This window comes from Tenrec ecaudatus, chromosome 10 (assembly GCF_050624435.1).
Source record: "Tenrec ecaudatus isolate mTenEca1 chromosome 10, mTenEca1.hap1, whole genome shotgun sequence".
Lineage (NCBI taxonomy): Eukaryota > Metazoa > Chordata > Mammalia > Afrosoricida > Tenrecidae > Tenrec > Tenrec ecaudatus.
Genome location: NC_134539.1, coordinates 32142113 through 32163403, shown reverse-complemented (window position 1 = coordinate 32163403; position 21291 = coordinate 32142113). Strand labels below are relative to the sequence as shown.

The 21291-nt window shown below is 43.4% G+C and overlaps 1 long non-coding RNA gene across 1 annotated transcript in view; it reads right to left on the bottom strand.

The window, feature by feature from the left end:
- Positions 1 to 21291, bottom strand: part of LOC142457862 (uncharacterized) — an 83917-nt gene that overhangs the window by 32859 nt on the left and 29767 nt on the right. Inside the window, exon 3 of the long non-coding RNA XR_012786393.1 lies at positions 17815 to 17860. This is a non-coding gene — a long non-coding RNA (uncharacterized LOC142457862). The remainder of the gene's footprint in view (positions 1 to 17814; positions 17861 to 21291) is intronic.

Below are 21291 nucleotides of genomic sequence, written 5' to 3'. Positions count from 1 at the left end.
GCATGTTATTATCTCCACAGGTCTGTCTAAATAAGGCTGGATGAACAATCTGGAGGAGTAAACAACAGGACCGACAGTTCGGGAGGGGGGGCATGGAAGAGTGGGAGGTGGGGGGGGAAGGAAGTGGTGTTAACAAACCCAGGGACAAGGGAACAACAAGTGATCCAAATCGGTGGTGAAGAGGGTGTAGGAGGCCTGGTAGGGTGTAGCCCAGGGGAATGTAACCGAGAGGAATTACTGAAACCCAAATGAAGACTGAGCATGATAGTGGGACAGAAGGAAAATAAAAGGAAATAGAGGAAAGAACTAGGAGGAAAAGGGCACATATAGAGGTCTAAATAAAGGCATGCACATATGTAAATATATATAAGAGGATGTGGAAATTGATCTATGTGCATGTATGTATAGGTTTAGTATTAAGGTAGCAGATGGACATTGGGTCTCCACTCAAGTACTCCCTCAATGCAAGGATACTTTGTTCTATTAAACTGGCATTCCATGATGCTCACCTTCCTGACATGATCACTGAAGACAAAGTGGGTGCATAAGCAAACGTGGTGCATAAGCATAAGCTGATGGAGCCCAGCTATCAAAAGACATAGTGTCTGGGGTCTTGAAGGCTTAAAGGTAAACAAGCAGCCATCTAGCTCAAAAGCAACAGAGTCCACATGAAGGAAGCACAGCAGCCTGTGTGATCACGAGGTGTCGAAGGGATGAGGTATTAGTCATCATCAGAACAAAAAAATCTTATCATTGTGAATGAGGGGGAATGTGGAGTGGAGACCCAAAGCCTACCTATAGACAATTGGACATCCCCTTATAGAAGGGTTGCCAGCCACAGGGAATCCAGGGTGGATGATACCTTCAGGACCAGGAGTGTGAGGGGTGATACTGGGAGAGTAGAGGGTGAGTGGGTTGGAAAGGGGGAAGCGATTACAAGGATCCACATGTAACCTCCTCCCTGGGAGATGGACAGCAGAGAAGGGTGGGAAGGGAGACTCCAGATAGGGCAACATATGACAAAATAACAATCTATAAATTATCAAGGGCTCATGAGGAAGGGGTGAGCAGGGAGGGAGGGGGAAAAAAAAGAGGACCTGATGCAAAGGGCTTAAGTGGAGAGCAAATGCTTTGAAAATGATTAGGGCAAAGAATGTACGGATGTGCTTTATACAATTGATGTATGTATATGTATGGATTGTGATAAGAGTTGTATGAACCCCTAATAAAATAAAAATTTTTAAAAGAAGGGTTGCCATGAAGAGACGAGCCAGTCAGGGTGCAGTGTAGCAATGAGGAAACATACAACTTTCCTCTAGTTCCTAAATGCTTCCTTCCCCACCCACTATCATGATCCCAATTCTACCTTACAAATCTGGCTAGACCAGAGGATGTTCACTGGTACAGATAGGAATTGGAAACACAGAGACTCCAAGGCAGATGATCTCTTCAGGACCAGTGGTGAGAGTGGCAATACTGGAGGATGGAGGGAAGGTGGGGTGGAAAGGGGGAACCGATTACAAGGATCTACATAAAACCTCCTTCTTGGGGGATGGACAACAGAAAAGTGGGTGAAGGGAGACGTCGCACAGTGTAAGATATGACAAAGTAATAATTTATAAATTATCAAAGGTTCATGAGGGAGAGGGGAGAAGGGAGGGAGAGGGTAAAATGAGTTGCTGATGCCAGGGGCTTACATGGAGAGCAAATGTTTTGAGAGTGATGAGGACAATGAATGTACAAATGTAGTTTACACAAGTGATGCATGTATGGCTTGTGTTGACAGTTGTACATGCCCCTAATAAAATGATTTAAAATAATAAATAAAATAGAAAAAAAATATTTATTGATTTGGTTCATCTTAATTGGGGGGGGGAATGTGCAGCACAATATCTACCACCTCAACTGTTTCTTCATGTGTAATGTGCTTCAGGGAGATTTGGTGTATTCTGCTTCTTTCCTTTCCCAAATAACTCCACAACCATTAGCATAAACTCAATGCCCCCAAAACAAAACTATTCTTCCTCCTTCCCTTTCACCCTTGGGAACTACTAATAATCTTTGATTTCTATATATTTGCTTATTTCATATCAGTGAGACCATATACTGTTTTCCCTTTTACACTTATTTCATGCAGCATCGGGCAAATGCCCAAGACCCCTTTAAAGTGTTGAAGAGCACACATGAAGACTAAGGAGGGCCTGACCCAAGCCGTAGGATCACCAATTGCCTCATACATCTGTGAAAGTTGGACAGTGAGGGAGGGAGATCCAGAACCCGTGCATCTAAATTATGGTGCTGGCAAATAATATTGAAAGGACTGTGGACTGCTAGAAGAACTTTGAAGTTTAAGGTCTTTGAACAAATACAGCCAGAATGCTCCATAAAAGCACGGATGGCAAGCCTTCGTCGCACATACTCGAACATGCTGACAGGAGAGAGCATAAGAGAAGGACTTCAGGTATGGTAAAGTTCAGGGTCTTTGAAAAAGAGGAAGGCTGTCAAGGAGATGGACTGACAGAATGGCTACAACAATGGGCTCAACCATAGCAATACTGGTGGTGATGAGGGGGCAGGACCAGGCAGTGTTGCTTTCTGTGGTACTGAGGGTCCCTGTGAGTTGGAACAGACTCAACAGCACCAATCAGCACAGTAGGGTTTGTAAATCAGTGAGTTGACAGTGGTCAAATCAGGACGTTTGGGTCTCTCCTACTTAGTGCTTTTCCATCAGTGGCTCTGCTGGAAGTGGGGTTTGTAGAATTTCTTTAAATAGGGTTTTAGAGTTCCCCATATACAAATCTTTGACCTCCCTTGTTAAGTTTATTCCTCGGTACTTTGTTCTTTTAGATGCTGTCATTTTTCTTCATGTACCCACTGAAGACAAAGTGGGTGCATAAACAAATGTGGTGAAGAAAGTTGATGGTGCCCGGCTATCAAAAGATATAGCATCTGGGGTCTTAAAGGCTTGAAGGTAAACAAGTGGCCATTTGTCTCAGAAGCAATAAAGCCCACATGGAAGAAGCACACCAGCCTGTGTGACTACGAGGTCCTGAAGGGATTAGTTGTCAGGCATCATAGAACAACAACAAGAACAATATATATATAATTTTGTGCTCACCTCCCTGATACGACTGCTGAAGACAAATGGGTGCATAAGCAAATGTAGCGAAGAAAGCTGATGGTGCCCGGCTATCAAAAGATATAGCATCTGGGGTCTTAAAGGCTTGAAGGTAAACAAGCGGCCATCTAGCTCAGAAGCAACAAAGCCCACATAGAAGAAGCACACCAGCCTGTGCGATCACAAGGTGTCAAGGGATCAGGTATCAGGTATCATCAGAACAAAAAATCTTACCATAGGAATGAGTGGGGAAGGGTGGAGTGGAGACCCAAAGCCCATTTGTAGGCCACTGGACATCCCTTTACAGAAGGGTCTTGGGGAGGAGACGAGACATTCAGGGTGCAATGTAGCACAGTGAAAAAATACAACTTTCCTCTAGTTCCTAAATGCTCCCCCAGCACCCTGACTGTCATGATCCGAATCCTACCTTGCACGTCTGACTAGAACAGAGGATGTGCACTGGTACAGATGGGAACTGGAAACACAGGGAATCCAGGGCAGATGATCCCCTCAGGACCAGTGGTGTGAGTTGCGATACTGGGAGGGGATAGGGAGGGTGGGTTGGAAAGGGGAACCTATTTCAAGGATCTACATGTGACCTCCTCCCTGGCGGACATACAACAGAAAAGTGGGGGAAGGGAGATGTGGGACACAGCAAGATATGACAAAATAATAATTTATAAATTTTCAAGGGTTCATGAGGGAGGGGGGAGTGGGGGAAAATGAGGACATGATGCCAGGGGCTTGGGTGGAGAGCAAATGTTTTGAGAATGATGAGGGCAACAAATGTACAAAATGTGCTTTACACAATTGATGTATGTATGGATTTTGATAGGAGTTGTATGAGCCCCTAATAAAATGATTTTTTAAATGAGGAGCTGATACCAAGGGCTCAAGTAGAAAGCAAATGTTTTGAGAATGATGATGGCAGCAAATGTACCAACGTGCTTGATACATGGATGTATATATAGATTGTGATAAGAGTTGTACGAGCCCCCAAAATGATTGAAAAAATAATAATTTTATTCTGATATGCCTCACTTATCATACAATTTAATCATCCAATCAGATTGGGAAGATTTGTGCACTCGTCACAACAATCAATTTCAGGACATTCTCTTCTCGTACCCATTGTTCTCAGCATCTCATTTACTCTCCACCTCCCCTGGTGTGCCCCTATCCAGTTACTGTCTCGACGGCTCTACCTAGTCTGGATCTCATATGCAGGAAATCATGCAAAGCACAAGCGGGAAGCAAACAAACAAAGCAACAACAGTGGCTAGACAAAACAGAAAAAACTCAAAGAAAAAGCTGAAAATATTTAAAATGGAAACACTTTAAAATGGGTCCAAAGGGAGATAAAATAATAAAATATTTCATTTTAACCTAACTTCCATAATACATTTTAACATCTGCAATAACCGACTTTATAACAGGGCTATTCACATCCTCCACTACCGTCAATCCACATCCCTCCCCTACCGTCAATCCACATCCCTTCACTACCGTCAGAGGGCTTGGGGCCTCCACTGTCATCCTTAGGGTTCTGCAAACCAAGTGTTCAGAATGCAAGCTCTGACACCATTCCCTCTTTCATTATTGGGATTTTTCTTACTTACAATACTTGGATCACACGGGCTGCTGGCTTCTTCTTCCGTGTGGACGTAGTCGAGGCTTCTCACAGATGGCTGCTTGTTGGAAGATAAGTCTTTAAGACACCACAGGCTACTCTTTCCTTCATTCGTTCTTTCATTCTTTTTTCAGCAATGATAGAGCTAATTTCTTGAGAGTTTCCCATGCATGGGGCACTATGTCAAATGCCTCTTCTCTATGAAGTTTTTTTAAAAAATCATTTTATTAGGGGCTCATACAACTCTTATCACAATCCATACATACATCAATTGTGTAAAGCACATTTGTACATTCATTGCCCTCATCATTCTCAAACATTTGCTCTCCCCTTAAGCCCCTGGCATCGGCAACTCATTTCCCCTCTCCCTCCCCACTGCCCCCCACCCCTCATGAACCCTTGATAATTTATAAATTATTATTTTATCATATCTTACACTGTCTGGGGTCTCCCTTCACCCACTTTTCTGTTGTCTGTCCCCCAGGGAGGAGGTTTTATGTAGATCCTTGTAATCGGTTCCCCCTTTCCACCCCACCTTCCTTCCACCCTCTCAGTATCGCCATTCTTATCACTGGTCTTGAAGGGATCACCTGCCCTGGATGCCCTGTGTTTCCAGTTCCTATCTACCATTGTACATCCTCTGGTCTAGCCAGATATGTAAGGTAGAATTGGGATCATGATAGTGGTGGGGGAGGAAGCATTTAGGAACTAGAGGAAAGTTGTATGTTTCCTCATTGCTACACTGCACCCTGACTGGCTCGTCTCTTCCTGGCGACCCTTCCATAAGGGGATGTCCAATTGCCTATAGATGGGCTTTGGGTCTCCACTCCACACTCCCGCTCATTCACAATGATATGATTTTTTGTTCTATGATGCCTGATATCTGATCCCTTTGGCACCTGTAATCACACAGGCTGGTGTGCTTCTTCCATGTGGGCTTTGTTGCTTCTGAGCTAGATGGCCGCTTGTTTACCTTCAAGCATTTAAGACCCCAGATGCTATATCTTTTGATAGCCTGGCACCATCAACTTTCTTCACCACATTTGCTTATGCACCCATTTGTCTTCAGCAATTGTGTTGGGAAGGTGAGCATCATGGAATGCCAGTTTAATAGAACAAAGTGTTTTTGCATTGAGGGAGTACTTGAGTAAAGGCTCAATGTCCACCTTAATACTAAACCTATGAATATTTGCACATAAATCTATTTCCCCACCATCATATATAAATATATTTACATGTGTACATGCCTGTGTTTAGACCTCTATATATGCCCTTTGAGAGGCTATTCTTTCTGATAGCCAAACACCATCTGGTTTCTTCACTACACTTGGCTATAGCACCCATGTCTTCAGTGATCTCCTCATGAGGGCAAGTATCGAGCAGGGGCATGTCGTAAGAACTAAGTGTTCTTAGATTGTGGCTGGGATTAAGTGTGAGCCCAAATTTTTTTGGTTATGTAGAGACTGTCAGAGAAGAAGCTCCACGTCCAAGTTCTAATATGTTTAAACTCTGAAATATGTTTAAAGTTAGTAAAGGACACATTTATGTTTCTGTGTATTATTTTCTAAAAAGAAAAAAACTAAACTAAAATACATTTCAAAAATGAAATGAAAATCTAGCACTTGTGAAACCTTTAAAACTTTTTTGTTGGATTTTGTAAAACACAGCATAACAATTTTTTAAAAGGGTCTACTCAATATAAATAATTATTAGGGTAATTCAATTTCCAGTTTCCTATGTCTATAAAAATTGACTTTAAGCCTTCCACTCATAACAAAATTGTGAGCTGTTCATCTTACTGAAGGATGTATTCAGTTAATAATCAGATATTGGAGGCTTCATTTGGTCTCATCATAATTGCCATCTATCAAAAGAGGCCTGGCTGCCTTGCCCGCTGGAAGACCTGGAGCACAAAAGCAGAGCCATGGAGGTCATTGAGTCTGTCTCTCTCAAGGACAAGAAACTAGAGGTCAGAAAGTGGGACCTGTCAGACGAGGAAACTTTGAACTGACTAGGTGCTAGACATGATCTCTCCTTGCACTAAACATTCCACCTTATGGTACCAAGAGTAGCTGCCAAACTTGTTGGGATTGCCTCCAGTCCAGTAACTTATAATCCTTCTATAAGACCCAAAGGTCTACAAATCCAGCTAGACCAGAGGATGTACACTGGTACAGATAGAAACAGGATACAAAGGGAATCCAGGACGGATGATCCCTTCAGGACCAGTGGTGAGAGTGGCGGTACCGGAAGGGTGGAGGGAAGACAAGGTAGAAAGGGGGAACTGATTACAAGGATCTACATATAACCCCTTCCCTGGGGGACAGACAGCAGAAAAGTGGGTGAAGGGAGACATTGGACAGTGTAAGCCATAACAGAATAATAATAATTTATAAATTATCAAGGGTTCATGGGGGTGGGGGAGGGGTAAAAATGAGGAGCTGATACCAAGGACTCAAGTAGAAAGCAAATGTTTTGAGAATGATGATGGCAACAAGTGTACAAGTGTGCTTGACACAATGGATGGATGTATGGATTGTGATAAGAGTTTTATGAGCCCCCAATAAAATGATTTTTAAAAGAAATCGTTGATGCCAAAAATTGTATACGTTCACTTGAGATAACATAACAGATGTATGGTAATTATAATATATGTAGGAGCCCCCAACAGAATTATCTATTTAATTTTTTAAAGACCCAAAAGTCATAATACATTTAAAATTATTTCCCCCTGACCTCTCAGTTGGTAGAATGAACCACCATTTCTTTTTTCTGAAGTACGAACTCCTAACAGAAACCATCACTAACAGGTTGCACACAGACTCACCCACACATGTCATATGCACTTTGACTTGTGCACAAACAAATCATATAATTCATTGTATTATGCCAAGAAAGCCTCATTACAAGGCACGACGCCTCCACCAGCTGCAGTGGTAAATCTATTTATGGACACTTTTCCTTAGAGACGTCTCAGAGGAAAAGGAGATTGCCACTCGTGCGAGGAGATTACCCACAGAGGCTGCCCCGGCTCTCTGAGTGTGGCGAACAGGCTGCTGGCTTCTCGGGGACCTTGTTCAAATGCTAGCTCGAAGGTTATGCTAAAAAATATAAGTGAGAAATTTAGTGACTGGATGGAGAGTTTGACTGGTCTCAAAGAATGGTTCTAATGCTGTCTGAAGATTACAAATTGGCTAGGATGAGAAAGGCAATGAAAAGGCATCAATTAAAAAGTTACACTGGAGACTACATTGGTCGAGCCTTTCACATATGTTCATCTGAGGCAGATGCTTTCAGAATTACATTTTTCTAATTTTGTAACCTGAATCTATTCTCATTTGTGACATTCTGTTACCATGGAAACATACAGTAAATATGATTTTTTAGAAATAAGTAAATAAATAAAACCTCACTGCCATCGAGTCAACACAGACTCAGAGCAATCCTGTATGTCAGAGTAAAACTGCCCCTGTAACTCTTTATGAACTAGGCAGCCTCCTTTATCTCCCTCCAAGCAATTGGTGGTTTTAAACTGCTGACCTTGCAGTTAGCAGCCTAACATTTAACCACCATGGCATCGGGTCATTCATTTGCTCTTCCTCTTTGGAAGGCAAGGTTCAGATAGTAAAACAAATCATCTGGAAGCTTAGCTACAATTGGGAATAAATGAACTGACAGGACGTCTTGGGTTGTGTCCATCAGGCACAAGAGATCTTCTGGTTCAGTCTTTGTGATTAGTTGTTATTTTTTAAAAGAGCTTAAATATCAAGTTTGTACTAAAAGTAAATAAGAATGTTTAAATTCTGGAGGAAAAAGTACCACTGGAATTCTACACATGTATTCTAGAAACCAGGAGTTCTAGTGGTGTAGTGGATATGCTTTGGGCTGCTAACCTCAAAGTCAGCAGTTCAAAACCACCAGCCACTCCAAAGGAGAAAGACAGAATTTTCTACTCTGATAAAGAATTACAGTCTCAGAAACCCACTGGGGCAGGTCTACCCTGTCGTACAGAGTTGCCGTGAGTTGGCCTTGACTGGACGGCAGTGAGTTTGAGCCGGTTTGGTTTGGTTTTAGTATTCTAGAAGTCTCTATTCATGTCACTGGTAATTTCTAAAAGGGAACCCACTGCCCTGGTCAATCCTGACTCGCAGCAACCCTGTTGGACAGAGAAAACTACCCCAAAGAGTTCCTGAGACTACACAATAGCAGACAGCTTCATCTTTCTCCCGTGGAGTAGCTGGTAGGTCTGCACCAACAGCAGAGCAATGTGTAACTCACTGCACCACCAGAGGAGCTAGAGGTCCTGAAGCCCAGAACCCACCCCCCCACCCCCGCCCCATGAGGTGTCCTCGTTTCTAGAATCTGTAGGAAATAGTGTTAGGGAACCAATAAAGATTATAAAATTTCAAGCCTCCAGATATGATCAGAACCATTTGTTAAAAGCAAAACATGTTATTTCTTGCCTGGGCAAGGGATGATCCTACCAAGATATTCAATAGTTTGTCAGAGGAGAAAGCACATGATTGGATTCCCTGAGCTTTTGAAATCTGGTGTAAGACGGGTCCATTCATGCAAGAGTCGGGGTCTCAGGAGGGCTCACTTAGAATTGGGCGAGAATCATAATATATCAGAATTAGTGTAAAAAGCAGGTTATGATTTTGAGGATGGGAGTTCAAAAAGAATCTAGGGCTGAAAACTTCTTATCTATAAAGAGCGGATAGGATTTTCTAGAAATTCTGGAAATATATAAAAAGGTTATTCCCTGTAATGAACAATAAAGCTATATCCTCCTTGGGGAGAGCATCCCGGGATAATAGAGTTGTGAAGCCATGACTGCAAGCCATGATCATCTTGTTAATGACTACCGTAAGCTAAGGGCAGATGGTTTTCATCATCGGTATTAAGAGGACAGCGGGGGGAGAGGAGGGAGGCAGACTCCAGCAGCCGAGTCGACCCTCTCCTGAAATCCGTGCGGACATATCTGAACGAGGTGGCTGGCTTGCTGTCGCCTTGGAGTTCTTGACATTCTGGATGGAGCATCCGCCGGGACTTCAGTTCTAAAGACTGAACAGGAAAGGCAGGGCAAGGAGCGAGCAGGAAAATTCAAAGGGAATTTAAACAAGTTTCTTCAACAAACTGAGTCAAATGTTTAAAATGACCAATTGAGGATCCAGAAACAGCTGGGCATAAGAAAAGATGCTGTGAGAGATTGGACAGAACTGGTTCAACGCGGGTTGCAGCAAACTCCGCAGAGGTGGGGCTGTTTCCCAGGAATGGAGCTCATTCATTCTCAAGCACTTGGGCTTAACGATGCTCAAGCATCCTACCAATGGCCTGGCTCTATTTATATGAAATGCCCAGAAAAGTCAGAGGAGCGGTGGCCTGGGACTTGAGCTTGGGACAGGGATTGACTGTAAACTGTTGTGAGGGATTATTTTGCAGTAATAGAAATGTTCTAAAGTTGGATTGTTGAGATGGTTAGAGGTCTTTGTCCATTTACTACAATCATTCAATTGTACACTTAAAAAAAAGATGGATTTATGGCATGACTAATTATACTTCAATAAAGCTGTTTTTAAAATTGCTTCTCAAGGTTATGAAAGACCGGAACAAGTGGAACAGTGTCATACAACTCTGTTGGAGAAGGCTCAGGAGACCATCAGCAGCCTGGATTGGATCCTGAGACACAAGAAGAACATGGCCGAGCCGGAGAAATCCAAATCCATGTCTTCGTTTAGTTAATTTTATCTCTCCAATGTTGATTTCTTATCTTTGGTGTTGTGCTACGGTCACACGGCTGGGAGCCTTGGGAGATACCGAGTGAAAACATATCTAGCCTCCAAACTCTTTTTTGAAACTTCTGTCCATTTACATTTATTTTTAAATTTAAAAAGTCTTCTGAAAAACAGGTGATCGTGAAACCAGATGGCAGTGATGCATGTCCTCTTTAATTTAGAAAATGTTCTCTACACCCATTGTGCTAGGAAGGATGCATGAACGGGAGATTTGAGAAAACAACAGTCTTGTGTGACTCATGTACGACCACTGCCGTCCAGTGATTCCCAACTCTGGCTGAGCCCATGCGTGTCAGAGCCGAACTGTGCCCCACCCCTGCGTTTTCCATGGCAGACGTTTCCCATGAAGATGGATTGCCAGGTCTTCCTTTCAAAGTGCCTCTGGGTGGACTCGACCCAGCCGAGTGTGACAACTGCTCCTTTGGCGACATGGCAACTTAAACCAAAAGCCAAACTCACTGCCATCGAGTCAAGGCTGATTCACAGCGACCCCAGGTCAGAGTAGCTCAGACTGTAACTATGGGAGTAGAAAGCCCGGTCGGTCTGACTGGCAAAGAGCAGCTGGTGGTTTCCAAGTGCTGACTGTTCAGATCGCAGCCCAGCGTGTAACCGTGACACTCCTTAAAATAAGACTTTGAGCCTTGACTCGGGAGCCCTAGTGGTGCAGTGGCTACACGTTGGGCTGAGAGCCTATGGTGGGCAGTTTGAGACCACCAGCCGCTCCGCAGGAGTAAGAGGGGCCTTTCTACTCCTGTACACAGTGATAGTCTCAGAGACCCACTGGGGGCACCGTGAGTCAGCACTGACTTGATGGCAGTGAGTCTGGAGTTTTGGAGCCTTGGCTAGAATTAAGATTTTGTAGCCTTGGAACCTGGTGGCTTCGTGATGACATTTGGGCTCCTGACTGCAAGGTCAGCAGTTCGAAACCACCAGCCTTTTGGCGTCAGAACAACAAAGCATTCTACTCCCAGTAAAGAGCTACAGTTTCAGAAACCCACAAAGACAGTTCTACACTGCCCTGTAGGGTCTCTGAGTTGGCTCAGTGGCAGTATGTGTGAGCTGACAAGTCTAGAAGCGACCAGGCTAAAAGTCTTGAAGCGACCAGGCTAAAAGTCTTAATAGCAATTGAGGGCAGGACTGTGCTTCCACTAGGGACTGGAACGGGTTGAAGTAGAAAGAAAGCTGCATAGGAATCCAGAAAGGACACCTGAAGTCAAGAGTGATTTGACCTCACGTGACTGTAGAGATGCTTCCAGACTAGGGATTCTTAATGGAATGAACCCCTGCCATTATAAGCACGCACGCAAATTGTCAATGTGCTTATTTTTTAAGAAGTGGTACATTGCTTACATCGAATTCTCAAATAAACATTGATAGCCCCAAAAGCTATGATCTAGAGCTTCAGAGTTCTGAGATTTCAAGCTGTACAACATTAGAATTTATTTAATATTTATTATTGAGATATGTTACTAACAAACTGAGTCTATTGTGTTGACACATCTTAAAAATGGCTCTATTTGACTATTTTTTTAAACCTACCATGCTATAATGTTTCCTCTAGATCAGCGGTTCTCACCCTGTGGGGGTCAAATGACCCTTTCACGGGGGTCACCCGATTCATAACAGCAGCAAAATTACAGTGATGAAGTAGTAACGAAGATAATTTTATGTTTGGGGGTCACCACCACATGAGGAACTGTATGAAAGGGTTGTGGCATTAGGAAGGTTGAGAACCCCTGCTCTAGATGATTTGTAAATATTGGCTCTGGTGGTAAGTAAACTACTTAGGTAAATCCCAGTTGAGAGTGCATCACTGTCTGTAACTTTAAATAAGGTGTAGGGGACATTAACAGAGGCAAATCATCCTTGGGTGATAGCTGAAAGTTTGAAAGCGGCAATGCCATTTCCCAAGACCTTTGCACCTGCTGGTCCTCTATTGCAAATGCACACCTACCAGATACCTGTTGTGATTTACTCCCTCATCTGCATCAGCACTTTGCTTAGAGGCCACCATCTCACACCTGCCCTCTCTTGACATCGCAGGTCCCCACTTGCTCCTTTCTTGCTTCCTCTCCACAGCTCTCACCCTCTAACACGCTATACATTTCTCGCACCTGTTTGTTGGGTGATTGCTTCTCCCCCACTCAAATGCAAGCTCCTGGGGCAGAGGGATGTTCTGTCTGCTTCCACAGCGCCTTGGGCACTTGTTGAATTCAAATGAATGAAATGGCTGGGAGAAAAGACAGTGAAGATGCCAGTCCCAGACAGAGCCTAAAAATCTTTACAAAACCAAAAACGACCCCCATCCTCCCCCAAATTTTAAAATACTCTTTCTAGAGTCAAGGTGGAAGGCGTGAGCATCATTGTTCCTGATAAAGGAGGGGGATGGAGGAAGCGCTACAGAAGAGCAGGATGAAGTTTGAAAGAAGAAAAAATAAAAACTAAGAGAAAAAACACCAAAGAGTATTCAATTTTGTGAAAAGAGGCACGTGAAAATTAACATAGAAGGGACAAAAGACAAAGGGTAAAAGAAAAGACATGGCAAGTGGATTCTGATCTGGATCAGACTAAAATTCGGATAGAAATGAGGCTATTACAGGGAAGCTCAAAGAAAATTAATAAATCTTATCATAAAAATGTTAAACAAGAAAACTAATGGAGGCTTCAGAAATACTCCATCAATAGGGATGAATAAAATGATACAAAAGCCCACAAAGCACAGAAAAGTATGTGGAACAAAGAAATTGGCCAGTACAGCACAAAGCACACAGCAAATGGCAACGTGGAGACAGAGTCAGGAATCTGTGAGACAGCCATGTGGAGCCTCAAACACATCATGCTGAGGGAGGTGAGCCAATCGCAAGAGGGCAGATATTGTTTGAGGCCACTATTGTAAAAAGGCAAGAAAACCTTTTCACATGAAAAGAACCATTTGAATACTCCCTAAGGTGAGAGGAAGGAAGCGTAAGTGGCCCGCTAGAGACCAGACCCCTGTCCACTTGGGTGAAGGAGACGGCAATATACAATATACAATAAGAGATAAATGCTGTTCTAGACACAAATCCTGCAATCTACCAGTAGCCACATGGACAGACACTAAAGCTGAATGGGTGCAGATGGGAGAGTAGGACCACCCCCTGAATATTTTTGAGTTTGGGGAGATATTTCTACTTGTACCATTACCATCCCTCCACAAATACATCGATGAATGTGGTGGAACGAGCATACAGGGCGCCAAGGTAGGAAGATGTGTTGTTGTTGTTGGGTACCATTGAGTTGGTTCCACCTCAGAGCAACCCTATGGAACAACAGAACGAAGCACTGTCTGGTCCTGGGACATAACTCAATCCTGTGAGAAAGGGAGTCTCTGGCCCTGGAGGCTCAGAGTCATAGGACCAAGCACACCAAGGTTAAATAACATAACATGGTCCACAAAGACAACACTACACATCCTACTTTGGCGAGTAGTAACTGAGGTCTTAAAAGCTCACGAGTGGCTATCTGAGGTGTCCAGGAGAAAGAAGAGTGATGACAATTGAAGACACATGGAATAATTAGTCCAACCTACTTAACCCTGAGACCAGAAGATTAGATGGTACCTGGCCACCACTACCAACTTCTCTGAGAGGGACCACATTAAATGGTTCAGGATAGTGTGGGAGAAAAATATGGGGAACAAACCTGAAAATTCTGAAAAACAAAAAACTAGGCTTATAGGTCATCCAGAGACTAGTGAAACCCTCAAGACTATGATCCTTCATCACCTTTCGGGTCTAAAGCGGAACTCATCCTCATGACTCTACTTCCATCCCAACAATAGACAGAGCATGCAGGTATTATACAGGGCTGACTAGAGAAACAAATTCATTGACATGCATAGATATGTAAGAGAGAACTTTATATCAAGAAGTAATTGTGTATCAATAAAACATCTCAGCCCAGTCCACATCAAGTCCATAAGTCTGATGTGAGCCCATAAGTCTGGTGTTAGTCTCTTCAAGACTCACGCAGCACATGCAATGATGCCGAATGCAGGAGGATCACAGGCCGGTGGGTGGAAAGTCCTGTGGATCCAATGGCAGTGGATGTATCTCCAGGGTGCTGACTGCCATCAGCATGGCTCCCTGTAACGACTTGTCAACAGGAATATCAAGCAGAGAGAGTGTGTGTCCTGTTCCAGGGAGGAAGAGAGGAAGTTCCCAGAATCCTCATAAGAAGACCACGCCCACAAGGAGGGCTGTGACTGACAGGCTAGACTCCACCTCTTCATTCTTTTATCAATGTGACATGAAATCGTGTAACTACCACAGAGCATAAGGGGGACAATAACACTAGGTGGGTAAGCCCACCTTAGGATAATCAACCACTTGAGCCCAAAGGGACAGCATTTCCCCAAGAGCACAGTTCAGAAGGGTTAGAAAAGAAGGAGGGATGGAAACTGAAAACACGAGGAGAGCGTGGAATAAGCGATGTTACACTGAGGAGACTCTGAATGAGATGGGACAAAATGTGCCTGAATTGTTGAATGTGAAACTGCTGATCTGCTCTGTCAATCTGCGCCCAATTCACCAGAAAGAAATTAAACAGAAAGAGTTTAAAAATATTTATCTGGCACTCTGAAACACTGGGTTTTTACTAATCAGTGCATTTTTAGGGAGGGGAATTCACAGATCGATGGGGCAATCAGTGACCAACTCCTTACAACAAAGGCCTGGAATCAGCTTGTCCTCGGGCTTCTGGGCAAATGTTCTTTTCCCTCCCGCCCATTTCCTCCCCTAGCCGCTCCACCTGCTCCTCTCTTTCCCCTGCACGTTTCTCTAAAACTGCCCGCGCACACACCCACACGGACCAAAATATCTGTGTAGAGAAATGCACCCACACAGGCATATTTGTACCTAGAAACACAGAAGAGCCATCTCCTCCGTTCATGTTCACAGGCTGCCTCCAAGGAGAAGCCTAGACACTCCGTGCCGACACAGACATCAGGAAATCTAAGCCTCGCTAAACACAATCAAGCACACACAAAGTAAAATGTGCCCGGAACGAAAACAAGTCTTTCCAGAATCCTCCTCATGCGTTGTCATCACACACAGACACACAGCTTTGCCCTTGCTGTCCCTTCACTCGGTTCAACCTTCCCAATCCCAGTGTCCCCAGGTGTTACAACCAGCGCTGGCTGCTGCCTGAAAAGTTGGATGAGCGCATTCCTCCAGCGCACCTGAGAAGAGAGGGCTGTAGAAGGCTGTCCTCCCCGCCAGGCAGGGTTGAGCGCGAGTCTGGGTCAAATGAAGCCAAAAGGTCCTCCTAATCCTGTGAACTAAAGTCTTCCCTCTGTTTCAGGTATCGGTTTAAATATCATCTTCAACATTAAACTTCCCCAGATCACTTCAGCCAAAAATAATTTCTCTTCCCTCCATAGCCCCACAGCAGGACATATATATGAACCATATACACACTTTGAGATATTCTGGATAATTTTATATGTATATTATATACACGCAGACATACATAGGGAGGGGCTTCAAAAAGTTCATGGGAAAACTATTGAGGTAGTTAATTATGCCATCCTGGCCAATAAACACATGTGGGGTTAATTGAAGAGCGGAGGGATAAATGGCTCAATGAGCCTTGCTTTTCGAGTTCTTGGGTCTCTTGCTTTGTGATGGTCAGACCAGGGTGCAGCTGCCTTAGCCAGTTCTTTGCTTCAGCTGGCAAGGCTCACTTCCTGCAAGACATCCCTGCTCAGAAGCTGCACGGACCTACCCCAATGCAGCGCTGGGTGCTGGAGCAGCCATGTGGAGACCCCTGCCAGCACCGAGATGCTTACACGCTCACTGATTCGGCTTTCCTCCTGCAGTTGGCATTATTGCGTGTGTTTTGTGAGATGGAGGAGGACTTTGTGGGTTGGTGTTGGACATATGGGTTAATTCATGTTGGACTTGTGGGCTTGGGCAGCACTGGGTTGGGATGTCTTCTTGATGTGCACTTACCCTTTATATAAAACTCCCTCTTATACACATGAGTTTCTGTGGATTTGTTTCTCTAAAGTACCCAGACTAATACAACTATTGTCTTTTCATTCCCTTTTTCCAAAACTTTTTTGAAATATATATATATATATATATATATATATATATATATATATATATATAGAGAGAGAGAGAGAGAGAGAGAGAGAGAGAGAGAGAGAGAGAGCTGCTAACCAATAGGCCAGTGGTTCAAGCCCAGCCAGCAGTTCTGCAGAAGAAAGACCTGGTGAGCTGTGTCCTTAAAGATTACAAAAATGAAAATCTTATCTACATGTCACAAAGATTTGTAATGAATTAGAATTGACTCTAAGGCCCCCAACAAGTGTATATATATATATATATATATATATATATATATATATATATATATATATATATATATATATATATATATACATATATATGCTTCCTACTAGATGAAAAGCTTTAAGGCAATCAAGATTCATTTCTTAATAGCATTATGCATCCACAATGTTTAAGTGGAGACCATTTTCAATAAATAGGAAAACAGCGGTGCATCTGAAGCAGGAGGGTGGCTTAGACTGACAGACAGTGGCACACACTGTCCTCTGTCAGGAGCCAGGGGCTGTGGTCTGGCGTTTAGGAGTTCAGTCTCTGCCACTGCAGTTGTTCAGGAAGACAGAGTAAGGAGCAACAGAAGCAAGTGGAACCAGAAGTCAACATTTCTCAGAATGAAGCCACTCCAAATTAAAAAGAGACTGGAACAGAAATCAAAATGCTAATTTTTAATTTGCACTGGGTAATATAACCCCCATGGATCTGGCATACTCCCACCTGCTGATTAGGGGGCCTCTACTCTTCGGCATGTTTACTTTGAAAGTTACATTCTAATGAGAAGATGATTTCTGAGTTTAATTTGCTCTTCTTTTTTCTGGCTTTCTGTTCCCATAACCAGTTACAGTCTTGAAAACCCACAGGCGCAGTCTTCTCCTGTCCTAAGGGTCCCTGAGTCAAAACAGACTGGTTGGCAGTGAGTGTTCTTTTCTAATGTCATGAAATGGAAGTTGAGGTCATTGATTCAAGAGTTTTCTGTTTCCCCATATAGCTGTATAGGACTAGGAATCTGTCCAGACCCAGCAAGAAAAACAAGCAAGCCCTTTCACAGCATCCACTTACATGGGAAGGAGGACACACCCTCAGGGAGATAGCATCATGGGGGCATTACTGTGTCTCAATGGCCAAGCCGCTAGCAATCCTGGCCCAACCATGCTGACAACAAACCTTAAGTATCAGCGTGCCCATCTGCGGTGCGTTTGTTTCCCTCCATCTGGAACAAAGAAGAATGGAGCAAATCAGAAGTGCATGGAAGCAATTCATCCATTGTGAACACCTCGGCCTCCATGACACGGAGACCAGAAGAACTCACCATCGCCTACGGTCCTGAAAGGGCTGATAAAAGGAGGTACTGGATAGACTGGGAGAAAGCTGTGGAACAAAACTCAAAATAAGGCTTACTGGTCTGATAGAGACTGACAGTACTGCTGAGACTGTGGCCCTGAGACACCTTTTGAATGTGGAAATCACCCCCAAGGCTCAACTTTTAGCCAAACGATAGACAGGCCTATAAGGCAAGCAATTACGGGAGGCACAGCCAGCCCTCACAGGTGGTTCTCAACCATCCTAACTTCACGACCCTTTAATGCAGTGCCTCATGTTATGGTGACCCCCAATCATAAAATTATTTTCGTTGCCACTACATCACTGTCATTTAGCTACTGTTAAGAATCAGGTGACCCCTGTGAAAGGGTTGTTCGACCCTCAAAGGGGTCCTGACCCACGGGTTGAGAACCACTGCCCTAGAGAAACGAAGTCAATGAGGCCAATAAGGTAGCATTGGCCCAGGGAGCGAGCTCAGAAGGCAGGAAGGGAAGAGCCGGGAGAGAAGGATGACAAACTGGGAAGAAATGGGAAGAGTCCTGTGATGTCGTGGAGATTGCAATCAATGTCACAAATCAAAGTGCATAATAATGGCTAAATGGGAAGCCCATTTTCTCTGTCAACTTTTACTCAGACAATAAAAAGGGCTTTGCTTTGTCCTTGTCTTAATTTTTCTCACAATGGTTTTGCATCTTTTATTTCTAGGATTCTTTTCTTTCTGGGTGGTACTTTTGTAAAAGGAATTAGGGGGCTTTCTTCTTAAGCATATCCTCTGATTAGGATTTGTAGGTACAAAGTGTTTTTATTTCTGTACATTAATTTTTGTATTGTGTCACTTTAGTGAATTCTTTCTACAAACAGCAACAGCTCCAGGGGAGAAATGTGAGGTTGTCTTCTCAGAAAGATTTGCCGTCTCAGACATCCTGTGAGGGGACATAAGTAGACTTGAGGACAGCGGCTGGTTTCCTTTTTTCCAACAGTAATAGTCGTAGTAGATGTAATAATTGCATTGATTATCTTGGCTTTTCAGGCACATAATCATATCTCTTTTTAATGGTGACATCATTTTTTTCCTAAAGCCATTTTATTGGGAGCTAATACAGATATCACATAGTTCCATAGTTCGATCGCAGCCAGCAGGATTGGACAATTGCTACCACCATCCGTTTCAAACACTTTCTCTTCCTTCTTGAGCTCCTTGACATCAGCTCTCTTTCCCCTCCTCCCACTGCACCCCCAGAAGCCCTTCTTCTACTTTCGGTCTCTGTAGGTTCATCAATCCTAGGCTTCATAGGCTGTCTAACACAGGGCTGCCTCTAGGCAGAGGGCTGTACCACAGTGCCGTCGTTCCAGGGCCTTGATGGTGACATCTTTATCTTCATCTGACTTCATGCTCTCTATTTCTTTCTTCCAATTTTCTAGTTGTGTTACCCCCTCCACCTTCAATGAGGCAAAGACAATGAAGAGCAAAGTAGTGAGGTTGTCAGAGGACAGCAGAGGCCTGCAATGATTATAGTAGGATTATAACATGATGTTGTGTTTTGTAATATTTTCTTTTCCATTTTAGTCACTGCGTGTGCTAGGTACAGTGCTAAACTCTTGGCTTAGAAAACTCCATTTGATCCTATATGTACCTTATGAGCTGTGCACTATTACCATCTCTGTTTTACAGATAACAAAACTGAGACATTCCAAATGAAAACTGACCCGAGGTCATAAAGAAAGTGGTAAAACTAAGATTCAAATCTAGGTCTGTCCGATTCCAAAGGAACCTCTCCTTCTTTCATTGGCATATAATTCACATGTCACACAATTCAACGGCTCGAGCATAGTAAGAGGAGGTGTGTGATCCTCACCACAACCACTTTAGGACATCTTCTTCTTTCCAGTGCTCACTGCTGTTGGCTCCCCAGTGGAGCACTAAACCCCACTGCCATGGCCCTAAGTGGTTATTGATCCAGTTACTGTCGCTATCGATTTACTTGTCCTGAATTTTATACGCAGAAAATGATACAAAACAAAAACAAGAAAGAATTACCAACAATTAAAAAACAGAACAGAAAAATATCTCAATTGAAAACAGAGAAGAAAATATTTAAAACTGAAATAACTTTAAAATGGGTCAAAAAGATTAAATGATAAGGTTTTATATTTTAACCTAACTACATCTGCCATAATTAATTTTAGAATGCTCTCTGTCTGACAGCAAGCCTATTCACATCCCTCAACGATGCTCGGAGGGAATTCACCAGAGGCTTAATTCATGTGAGAACCCTGCAAGTGGATTTTGGGCTTTCAGTGTCATCTACAGACTTCTGCAAACAGAATGTTCACAATTTAAGCTCTGATACCATTCCCACCACTGGATTTGGATTTCATTATTTTACAATCTTTGAATCACACAAGCTGATGTCCTTTTCTCATGTGGACTTAGTTGATACCTCACTTAGATGGCTGCTTACTTTAAGACAAGTCCTTAAAACCCCAGATGTTATTCTTTCTGATAGCCTGGCACCATCTGATATCCTCACTACACTTTACTATAGCACCTCTATCTTCACTGATCTCTTCATGAGGATGAGTATCCAGTAGAGCCATGCCATAAGAAGTAATTGTTCTTAGATTGGGGCTGGAATTGTGTGAGCCCAAATCCATTCATATATCCATGGTTTATATACGTCTCTTTAGAGACATTATTATTATAGAGAACACCATAAATCATCTCTATGAAGAATAAGATAAGTCTATTGATAGTATCATTAATTTAGTCAATGGTATAGAATTTAAAAGACTGTTGAGGGAATGGCCCCAATCCCAGCTATGCAGACTCCCGCCCCAGAAGAATGCACTAGAGAGGACAGCACTGAAGATACAACTTGGGGAGAGAGGTGGGTCTCAACACATGGGAGCACTCGAAGAGGTTAGGAGAGAGAGAGAGAACCACATCCTGGCCCACCAAGCCCCGAGGATGATATTCCTACTCAGAGCAGCCAATGCACAGAAAAGATCATAGGGCCGACCCCACCACGAGACATTTCCTCCCCTCACTGACCCACAGAGCTACAGGGGACATACCGGAGACACAGTGCGGGAATTGTGCCTGGTCTGATTCCCTCCGCTCCCCCTCCCCCCCACACACACACCTGGGCAAAACACAAAGGGAGCACAACAGAGCAGCAAGGGGTACAAAGCAATGAAGTCCCTGAGGAATTTCAAAAATAGACTTTGGGGGCAGGACTTCAAACCTCATAAGACCATTCATAAAGGTCAAGAGACAGACCTGAAACTATTTACAGTCTTTTTTCCCCCCATGTCTATCTA